An 8,849-nucleotide genomic window follows, 5' to 3' on the forward strand; every position below is an offset into this window, starting at 1 on the left:
CGCGTGCTGTCTCAGGCGGCCGTCGGGTCGCGTCGCGGTACGGTCGCCGCAAGTTGGGGCTGCTGGGCCGGCGGCGGCGTGGCAGAGACAGCGCCAGGGCAGACGGTGCGGTGCGGCAAAGACGGTGCCGGGGAGGGGGGGCGGCGGACGAGCATCGTCGTTGAGGAGGAGGAGGGTCGGTGGAGGGGCAGTGACATCGGGGAGGGGAGGACCGATGGAGGGGCGGGCATCCTCAAGCCAGGGAGGGCCGCTAGAGGGGCAGCGGCGGAACGACTGTTGGGCAGAGAGGAGCCCCGACGGAGTGAGGGTGGGGCGCGGGGCGGCGCGGGGAGGAGGGCCGGCGCGCAGAGGGGCGGCGTCGTTGCGGCCGCCGGGAGGAAGCAGCTGGCGGGGAGAGGAGGAGGAGCACGACCGCTAGCGTCGTCGAGCCGAGGATCGGAGAGCGTGGCGGTGGCGGCGGATCAGGGCTGATGACGTGAATGGCTAAGTGTTGGGGCCGAGGAAGACGATGGGCTTATATGCCCCCCCCCCCCCCCCGCGCCCCCGCCATTACTGGTGCTAGAGAGCACCCGGTACCAAAGGCCTTTGGTACCGGGTGACGGCTTGCACCGGTACTAAAGGCCTACCCTTTAGTACCGGGTCCAGCTAATACCCGGTACTAAAGGGGGGTAGAGCACGCTAAAATGAAACTGCCTCCCTTTATTACCGGGTATTTTTATCACCCAGTACTAAACGGCTTTGTAGCCCACTGTTCTGGCTTCCCACCTAAGCATCTTTTTATTTTTATTACAAATGCTATTATATTAATTTATTGCATAGAAATCAAATAACATTCATAAAAATTGTAAAAACAATTTGTGATGTTTATAAGATATACACTATAAAAATATTAGATGCAGTCAAATATCAAACATAGTAAAGTTATTAATTTTAACTTAGTAATAGATTATAATCGTCATAATACTTATGTTAACTTTAAAATTTGAAAAAATAGATATTTTGACCATGCAAAAATTTAGAAAAATAGTGCCTGTAGTGTTATTAACATGTTTACCATAACTTATTCATGTACTTGTTTAATTGTACCTAAATTTATTATTTAATATTTAATGGTGCCAAAAAATTGAAATATTTAATATTTTAACCATGCAAAAAATAGTTTTATTTTAATAGGGTGAGATTTTTGCAAATAGTATTGTTAATAAACCCATAGAATATATTACATATCATTACAATGCATTATTACATTAATTTATCACTTGATCAGAAAACACATCATAATGGTTCTAATACATTACACATCATCATCTAATGGAATGTTAATAACCATCCTCTTGACGAACATCCCTTGGTTGTGATCGAGGCGTGAGTATGGAGTGTCCTCTTTGGCTAACAGGATGCTTGGGTCAACCTCGACTGAAAATGGAGGAAGATCATCGAATTGATCATAATCTTCTGAAATGTCAGTTTTGTCCTCAACTCCAACGATTTTTCTTTTCCTTGGAAGAACTATGTGGCGCTTTGGCTGGTCCTTGGACATATTAGCATCCTTCCATTTTGGTTTTCTTGACATGTACTTCACATAGAAAACTTGAGTCACATCCTTGGCTAGGACGAATGATTCGTCTCTGTATCAATCTTATTGAGGTCAACCATTGTCATCCCATAGTTGTCTGTCGTTACGCCTCCTGTAGTAAGTTTCACCCATTGGTACCGAAACAGAGGGGTTTTCAAAGGTCCATAGTCGAGTTCCCAATCTCCTTAATGACACCATAGTATCTATCTTTTTTTTATTGTTGTCTATTGCATCCATACGGACACCACTATTTTGGCTTGTGCTCTTTTGGTCTTGCGCTGTCGTGTAAAATGTGTACCCATTTATCTCATATTCTTAGAATGTCGATACTGAGATAGATGGACCCCTAGCCAACCATGCTAGTTGCTCTTCAATCATGTCATCACCCATTAGTCATCTCCGCAACCAAGAGGCGAAAGTGTCAATGTGATGACGTGTAATCCAGGCCTCAATCTTCCTCTGGTTTGAGGACCGTACAATGGTCTTGTACTCCTCCAAGTATAGAGCCATCAGGGATGATTGTTGTAGGACCGTGAAGTGTGCTTTATGAAATGTACTCTCATCAATATCCATCCGAGCTTTCCTCTCTAGTGTGTCAGCTTCTTTCAAACTAGCAAATGCACTTTCAGAGCCAACTTTCCCTTGAGTCTCCCATCATGGCGTGATACAGGGACTCCAATCAAACTCAGTTCATCAATAAAGTCAACACAAAACTCAATGACCTCCTTTGTTTTCATATCCCTTTGCGATGCTTCCTTCTGGACGTGTTCGATTACGAACATACTTTTTCAGAACTGCCATAAACCTCTTGAAAGGAAACATATTGTGTAGAAATACAGGACCAAGAACAAAAATCTCTTCAACAAGATGGATAAGAGGTGGGTCATTATATTAAAGAAGGAAGGTAGAAAGACCATCTCAAAGCTAACAAGGCATTGCACCACGTCATTCTGCAACTTTAGTAGATTGTTTGGATGGATTGCCTTCTGAAAAATCATGTTGAGGAATGCACATAGCTTCACGATTGTCATTCTCACATTCTCTGGTAGAATACCCCTTAGTGTAATAGGCAGCAATTGTGTCATCAAGACGTGGCGGTCATGGGCCTTTAGGTTTATGAATTTCTTCTCTTTAATATTTATTATTCCCCGTATATTCGAGGAGTAGCCCGATGGGATCTTGATACTATTCAAGCACTCAAACATGCTTTTTTTCTCTTTCTTGCTGAGAGTGTAACTGGCAGGATGTAAGTAATGTCCATCATCTCTATTTTCCGGATGTAGGCCACCTCGTTAATTCATACATTTCAGGTCTCGACGTGCTTCAATTGTATCCTTTGCATTTCTATATATACCAAAGAAGCCAAGCACGTTCACGCAAAGATTTTTCGTTAGGTGCATCACATCGATTGCATTATGGACCTCAAGGACTTCCCAATAAGGTAGCTCCCAAAATATAGATTTTTTCTTCCACATGGGTGCATGTCCGTCCTCGTTGTTCGGAACAGGTTGGCTACCAGAGCCCTTGCCAAAGACTACTCTCACATCTTTTATCATAGAAAATACACGTTTACCATTACGGTGAACGGGCTTAGTACATTTTTGTTCCTCCCCTTCAAAATGCTTCCCTTTCTTTCTCAACGGGTGCTTAGCAGGAAGAAATCAATGATGACCCATAGACACGACCTTCCTACAATGTTTCAAATACACGCTGCAAGTATAATCTAAACAGTGAGTGCAGGCTCGATATCTCTTGTTTGTTTGTCCAAATAGATTAACAAGTGCCAGCCAATCATTGATGGTTACAAACAACAATGCTCGTAGATTAAAAGTCTCCTTTTTGTCCTCATCCCACACATGTAAACTTTCTTCCTTCCATAACTGTAAAAGCTCATCAACCAATTGTATTAGGTAAACATCAATGTCGTTGCCAGGTTTATTTGGGCCTTAGATAATTACCGGCATCATAATGAACTTCCGCTTCATGCAACTCCAGGGCGGAAGGTTGGACATGTATAAGATCACAGGCCAAGTGTTATGACCACTACTGAACTCACCGAATGGATTGAATCCATATGTATTTAAACCAAATTGTATGTTCCTTGCCTCCTGTTCAAACTCGGAAAATTCTCTATCAACTGTTCTCCACTAGGACCCATTAGCAAAGTGTCTGATCATTTCATCTTGCTTACGTTCTTTTTTGTGCCAATACATCAACTTTGCATGTGCCTTGTTTCTGAACAAACGCTTCAAGCGTGATGCTACAGGGAAATACCACATTACCTTCGTAGGAACTTTCTTCTTGCTGGCCTGCCCCTCAACATCACCTGGATCATCTCGCCTGATCTTATAGCGCAGCACTTCGCACACAGGACAAGCCTCCAATTTCTCGTATTCATCACCGCAATAGAGGATACAATCATTAGGACATGCATGTATATTTTGTACCTGTAAACCCAAAGGGCAAACAACCTTTTTCGCTTCGTACGTTGAGGACGGCGATTCGTTCCCCTTGGGAAGCATGTTCTTTATGATTTTCATTAGCTCATCAAAACCCTTGTCAGAAACTCCCTTTTTTGTTTTCCATTGCAGCATTTCCAGTGTGGTACCTAACTTTTTATGTCCCTGTTTGCAATCTGGGTACAACAATTTCTTATGATCATCTAACATACGCTCAAACTTCTTTAACTCTTTCACATTCTCGCAGTCTTCCTTTACATCTCGCAACACCTAACCTAGATCATCGGTAGGACTTTCTTCTACAACCATCTCTTCTTTAGCCTCGCCCATTACAGCATCTGCAAAGGCATCTCCTTGAGTCCAGTTGGGAATGTAGTTATCATCTACTTCTTCATCATCATCATCCATCATAACTCTTCTTTCCCCATGCTTGGTCCAAACGAAATATTTAGGCATGAATTCCGAACTGCATATGTGGGTGTGAATAGTCTTTCTGGATGAGTAATCCTTCTCATTTTTGCAAATTTAGTATGGACAACAAATGAAACCAGACGGCGGCTTGCTAGACTCTGCTAGATCGAGAAAACCACGCAAGCCATTAATGTACTCCATGGAGCGTTTGTCCGTGCTGTACATTAATTGCTAATCCATCTACAAAGTATTGCCGAATCAAAGATATTTTGATCATCCATAGAAATATACATAAAACATAACAAACATGATACAAATACTGTTAAACTCAAATGTTGCTGAAAGTTTAGATAGAAATACACAAATTTAAATTTCAGACCCAAACAACATGATGCACTACGACAAACTCAAATGTTTCTTAAAGTTTAGATATAAATATATAAATTTAAATTTTAGAACCAAACAACATGATACACTACGACCAACCAACCGCTGAATACTATCTAGGAGGACTTTAAACATCTTTGGACAACGAAGATGAAGGTTTTGCTGACCCAGCCTCATCCTGTGGTTCATTTATACCTCCTGCGACGGTAGTACTCAGTGGACCTGAAATCCTCGGAACTGGCGGTGGAGCATAACGACCACCAAAAGGAGGTTCCTGACCCACCGCAACAGCATCTTCATGATATCTTTCCAAATAATAAAGCATTGCTCTCTCCCACGTGCTCATTTTCTTCAACTTATCATGAGGCCAATGATGGTTTTCCCCTCACCACGAGAGGAACGACGATCGCCCCCACCATCACCACTACCTCTGGTAGCAATAGCCATCTTTATGTCCCACAATTTATTTAGCTCATATTTGCAAATGACTAAACTATGAACAAATTATATTTTTTCCCACAATTTATTTAGCCCAAACATAACATATAAATGAAAAATTTCTCCATTATAGCTTATTCTAAAAATGACTAATTACATACCTCTATTTCATCTTATTATCTCTGTGTATAACAATTTATCTCGCTCATATTTGCAAATGACTACAATATGAACAAATTATATTTTTCCCCATAATTTATTTAGCTAATATTGTAAAGGACTAAACTATGAAATTATTTCTCTAACCTCATATCAATTTCTTTGACTAATACGAAATATAGCATCCAAAAAATTGTAGCTTATTCTAAAAATCACAAATATGAGCTCTAAATAACACATGCATATAAATGAAATTTTTCTCCATTACAGCTTATTCTATAAATCACAAATTAGTCTAGCTCTAAAGCATAAAACTTAGTATACTAACCAGGTATCAAGGGAGGATGAAGTTTCTAACCTTTAGAACACTTGAATGAGTGAAATCTCCATGAAATGGTCAAAAATCCGGCAACACCTCCCCTATTTCGCCATGAATGGATGAAGCTCGAGCTGGAGGAAATGGCTCGGGCAGGAGGAAGAAGACGCATGATTTATAGGAGGGAAGTTAGTACTCCAACCGGTAGTAAAGGTCACCCATTATTACCAGATGGAGCCTCCAACCAGTAAGGTCACGAGGAGCTCCTAGGGAACTAGCTGTTAGACCCGGTACTAATGCTCACATTAGTACATGTCAAAAACTAACCGGTACTAAGCCTCGGGACGAATGCCGAGTTTTCCAGTAGTGTTATCTTGAGAGTGAGTTAGACACATTCGTAGTTTAATGCGCACATGTCCTTAGTAGCTTATCAAAAGTTCGAAAAAAATTCCACCTATGTAATTAGCCATCCAAAATAACCTCTTAAGAAAATACACCACCGTTACAAAAGAGAATGCTCACGGGTCACGACTAATATATTGGCCCCCTGATAGTTCAATCCTGGCTTCGTCCCTGATTGTTGGACACAACCGCCAAATGTTGAGGGTAGTACACCAAAAAATTGGTAAGGCAGCTCGGGGCTGGAGAGTTCTTGAAGATGCCATGCATGGTGTCATATCTCGACGCCGTATCAACGAGAGAAGCATCAAGTATGGATCAGAAATCTTCCTGCTGAAAATCTTCATCGATCCTCATATAGTCGAATAATGGAGTCTACGTGTAGGCTGGAGAACTCCAGTATTCAGTAGCTGAGTAGCATGCACATGGCGGCCTACATGCCTGAATTAGGACTTTTTTTAGCAGGGTTGTGGTTGTGGCTGTTTCGGCTCTAGATGTGACTTTTCTAGTGAAGCAGTTTTTTTGCTTCAACTGGTTGAAAAAACATCTGGTAAAACGGCTTCTCCTGGTTGTTTAAAATGGATAGAAAGATGAAATGTCCATAATATCTTTATTTTTTTTCTCTTTTCTTCTTTTATTTTACTTTTTCCTTTCCATTCTTTTTTCTCTTTATTTCCCATTCTCTCTCTTATTTGTTCTCTGCTCTTCCTTATCTCTTCTCCGTCGCCTCCATCCACCCCATCTCCCTATACCCGTGCCGCCGCGGCAAGGCTCGCGCGGCCGCCTCGCCGGTGCCGTGGCGGCCCTATGCTTGCGCCGCTGCCTCGCCGGTGCCACCACGGCCCTCTGCTAGCGCAGCAGCCTCGCCCACGCTGCCATGGCCCTCTGCTCGTGTAGCCCCGTTGCCTGTGCTGCTACGACCCTCTGCTCGCGACCACGCGCCCGCCGGCCACCTCCCTAAGCTGTTGTTGCTCTCCGCCTCCTGCTGAACGGCCGCGGCAAGCAGACCTCCGCCTCCCTCCCCCACCTCTTCTTCCATGGACATGGATGGCAAATGATGGGGAGGAGCCGCGGGGAGCCATTTTTTTTCCCTCCCCGTCGAATGGCTTAAGTCAGCATGGTTCGTGGAGCTTCTCCGCCAGAGCCATTCGCCGTCTCATCGTTTGGTAGGGCTCCAGCTTTGGCCGGTGGAGAAGCCGAAGCCGGAACCCTCCTAAACGGGGTTTTATTCTCGCGACCGTGCCTTGGCACGTATTTCATTAAGAGGATAGAAGCAAGATTACATATTGAAGCAGTGCCATCCGGAGGCAATGACCTGCTGTACAGAGAGTGTCTAATTAGTAGTTACATTAGCACCACTGCGTGACTAAGCTACAAGACTACATGTGTCATGAGGAAATAGAGATGGAGTGAAAGGTGATAAACAAGTGAAACGTCCATCTACCGAGGCAGAGGCCTCCTCAGAAATCTTGTGCACCAACGTCCAGCTACCCAGACAGAGGCCTCCTCAGAAAACGGGGCCTTATTCTGTCACCTTCGATCAGCCGCGAATAAACTATCAGGCTCTCCCGTGATCAAGAGACCAATTGCCCGATCACACGACACGTTGGGTTTCTTGATCGAATAGTTTACTCTCTAATCACCAATAAGTGGCGCGCCTAACAATGCAGCCGGCCGGAACGGAAAGAACATTATTATTCTTCCAGCTACGCGCCTAAAGTTCCCGAGAACAAATCAAATTTAGAATGGTTTGGCAGAGTTAGAGAAGGGAGCATTACACAGGTTGTCACCGTCTTCGAACAACGCCGGACAAAACTTTGTACTAACTGCTTGGCTGCTGCTGCTTCCTTTATGCAGCTTCTCTTCTCTCTCAAGACTGTACTAGACACATATTCTGGCTCTCTCCATCGAGAACCAACGTCTTTCTAGGGTATTCTCGAATACCATTTTCCGGTGTGTCTATACTATGAGATACCAAGGTGCAGCTTCTCTTCTCTCTCAAGACTACTACACACATATTCTGGCTCTCTCTATCGAGAACCAACGTCTTTCTAGGGTATTCTCGAATACCATTTTCTGGTGTGCCTATACTATGAGCATGTGCCTGGGTCTATTTATGATGAGGGATTGATTGGATAATTTGAGGTTTTGCCGATTAAATCCATATTCCATATGTGCTTGATTATTGTAACAACTAACCGGAAGTGTATGTTGTGTGCGTTGTGTTGTGGTGTTTGTGTAAAACATATCTTGTGTGTTGTGTCTCTTGGCTTGTGATGTGCGGGTGATGGATGCAACATGGCGGTCGGCAGCATGAGGTGAAGGTCAAGCAAAATGTTCATGCTGATGTACTAGGGCTATGAAGGGTGGACACGAGTAGGTTTGGACCGAGGGACCTAAGGAATCAGGGCGGAGTCAAGGGCGATCCACATGGTGCACGGAAGAGCAAGAGTACACCAGGATGAAGATGGCGTCGGTCCAGTCAAGCAGGACGAAAGTGAGTCGACTAGGTGGCCTAGGATCAGGACCGAAAGACTTGGAGGTGTCGAAGGCTTGGTGGAGGCGGGACAAATGTCGACATCAGTGAGTCACGTCGTGCGCGACGTGCAAGAGGGTTTGACCGGTTTGACCTCAAAACCGGAGGTGAGTCACGCCTGCGGGGTGTGCAAGAGGGTTTGACCGGTTTGGCTTCAAAATCGAGGGT

This window comes from Setaria italica, chromosome I (assembly GCF_000263155.2).
Source record: "Setaria italica strain Yugu1 chromosome I, Setaria_italica_v2.0, whole genome shotgun sequence".
Lineage (NCBI taxonomy): Eukaryota > Viridiplantae > Streptophyta > Magnoliopsida > Poales > Poaceae > Setaria > Setaria italica.